This window comes from Myotis davidii, unplaced genomic scaffold, assembly GCF_000327345.1.
Source record: "Myotis davidii unplaced genomic scaffold, ASM32734v1 scaffold225, whole genome shotgun sequence".
Classification (NCBI taxonomy): Eukaryota; Metazoa; Chordata; class Mammalia; order Chiroptera; family Vespertilionidae; genus Myotis; species Myotis davidii.
The window spans coordinates 2824410-2827545 of NW_006296222.1; positions in this window are offsets into that span (position 1 = coordinate 2824410).

Sequence of the window (3136 nt, forward strand, 5' to 3'; positions counted from 1 at the left end):
GTGCTGCAGCACCCAGAGGTGTCCTAGCTTACTACAGAGGAAAGAAGTCCCATTTTCGAGTGTTTGCTGGTTTCTGTGGCATGAACTCCCAACTCTGTCTTCTAGCTATCAATGTAAGGTTACTTAATAGAGCTAGAAAGAATTCTCCTTTCTGTGAGAGCTCTTGTATTCAGAACCCCTGAGTTGTGAGTCACTGAAAAGATCCCAACAGATAACATTGTTAATCTGTCTTTTCTTCTCCTGGGGAATCAGATGTGGGAGACATGAAGCAAAATATAAAGCCCACCACTCATCCAATATCCAGAGAAACTTGTGGTAGAAACAGCAAGAGACCAAAACAAAATAAAGCAAATAAGTGGACCCAATTGCAAGAGAGGGAGAGTGGGTTTTAGTTGCTATGAAGCCCTGGAAAGCAAGGGCGATGGTCAAGTTATGAACTCCTTGAGCGCAGAAGCTGTGTTTTCTTTACCGAGCACTCCGTGTAGCACTCAGTAGCACACAGTAGGTGTTCAGTGTTTGCAGCGTTAAAAACCTGGACCTACTTGGTCTAGAAAAGGCAAGCATGTACCTATGTTCTCTCTGCCAATTTTTTCTGTTGTTTGCACTTCACCAAATTGGTGACAGAAAAGCAGGTGCCCTCAATCTTTTGTACTATCTAAATCTTTTGTACTAAGCCTAGCTCTCACCACAATTTCTCCCCATCCCTACCCCCTTCCCCCCATTTTTTTTTCTTTACTGGTGAGTGAAAAAGTAATGACTTTTCTGGCAACTGATGTATGTCTCCATTGCCTCTAAAGATGACAAATCCAAAGGCCACTAGGCCCCTGTTCTTCATGCCAAGAGATTATCACAGGCATATATTACAGGCATACCTCAGAGATACTGTGGGGTCAGTTCCAAATTATGTGTTGTAATCTTTTCTGCTGGTGGAGGGTCTTGCAATTTGAAAAACACCCAGTGTCTATGATGTGCAATCAAGGTATGCCGGTATGGTTGGAATTTGGTCCTAGAATTGAACAATTTCACTCCCAAATCTTCAGGGTGCCGGGACTGGGGGCATGCTCCTCTGACCGAAACACCTGCCCCTGTGTTCCCTCTGTAGTCCTTCCTGTGTTTCACAGGAATAGAGCCAGACAGCTCTGTCTAGAGAGCTGGGTTATTTTTTTTTTTTCATTTAAAAGAAAGTTTCCACAATCATAAAAGCAATATAGTTTATTGTTAAAAATAATGGTAGAGAACTGTATGGAATGAAAAGGAAGAGTTCCAACCCTTTGCCATCCTGTTATTGATCCATTCACCTGAGGTCACAATGCGTATCTATTGACCTCGAGAGATTCAGACTGATTATGTTGGTGCCAGTGTTGGAAAAAAGAAAGCTCTTACATTCAAAACAATTCTGTCTACGGGCCTTCCAATCATTCATGTGACAGCTTTGATAAAGTGTTGGTCAGGTACTATAAAGGATTTTTAAGCTATTATGCCCAGTGCACCCCATGTGTGTGGTGCAGACTGCCAAATGTACACCCTGTATTCTCCTTCATACATCCTGGATTCCTGGGGAGAGGGTGTATGACGTGGGCGTGTTTCGTGTGCTTGATATCTATAAATATACTCTGAGGCTGCTCAAAGCTGCTCACTGTTATTTCGGCACATTCACTATTCCCGGTTTTGACACATACCCGCACCCTCACAGAAAAGGAGTAAAACGAAATTTTACTTCTGCTAAGATGACAATGATTCCAGAGAAATTGCCATAAAACTAGATATCCTTTTTTTAGGTGTACCTCACCTCAACGATGCAAAATTCACTTCTAGTTTGTCCACAGCAATGTGTGTCACACTCTGTTTTCACTCCATTTTTCTGACCTTCAATGTTGAATTCCAGAGGCTGGCATCTGTCTGTTTAGGCCTCCCCCTGCTTTCTGAAGTTTGGTTCAGGACTTGTATTCTTCCAGCCCGTGACTCTGACTCCATTACTTTTTGTTGTTGTTCCAAGTGTTATTTTAATACATCAATTTATTATAATACTAAAAACTGGTTTTTAAAAACATTGTTGGATAAAAATTTTAAAAGATTTCCAAAAACGGGAAGTTTGATAGCACAAATTTATTTGGTTGCAGTGGTCGGCAAACTGCTGCTGGGCAAACCGTGGCTCGCGAGCCACACGTGGCTCTTTGGCCCCTTGAGTGTGGCTCTTCCACAAAATACCAGCTCTTCCACAAAATACCGACTTCTGCACATGAGCCACGAAGTTTCAATCGCACTATACGTCCGCACCCACACATGGTATTTTGTGGAAGAGCCACACTCAAGGGGCCAAAGAGCTGCATGTGGCTCGCAAGCCTTGGTTTGCTGACCACGGGGTTAGAAAATCTTTACAGGGAATCTAGAAGCTTTCTGTTAATAAAATGAATCCAGTATTATCTGTATTTTTTCCTTTGGGATAATGATGAGGAAAATACGACATTTTTTATTTGGGGAGAGTGGCCTAGCAGCCTGACTCTACCTAGTTAACTAATCAGTATCCCTAATGCATGCACATTCTTATTAGCCTATAATCAAGTCACTACCCCTTCCTTAATCATCTGGTCTTGCAAGACCTAGTTATTTATAGATTAAACAGTACATCAGACGAGAACTCTGCCTACCCCTTCGGGTGGGTGGTTCTCCCCAGAATTTGGCTGGATTCACCTAGCTGGGTAGCTCTTGGAAGCTTTTAAGAACTCTCTGTGCTACCAATATTAACTGCATGTTGGAGAGAACCGAAGATGGCGGCATAGGTTAACGCCGGAGATTGCTGCCTTGAACAACCAATTCAAATTAAGCCTGAAACAGGGAACGGACAACATCCAGAACCACAGGAGGCTGGCTGAGTGGAAATTCTACAAGTAGGAGTAAAGAGAATATCATATCCAGACTCAGAGGAGGCGCAGTGCTGAAGTGAAATTCTCAGGTGCGGAGTGCGCGCGGAACGGGCTGGCGGAGCGGCGTGGAGGGCGCGGTTGTTTACAATCAGGAGGGAGCATCAGACTCTGAGCCCCAGATCCAGGCGAGTCGCTAGGGACGCAGACTCAAACGGGAGAAGCGGGACTGTATGGCTTTGGTCGGAACTCAAAGGCAGCTTTCTCGCTGCGGT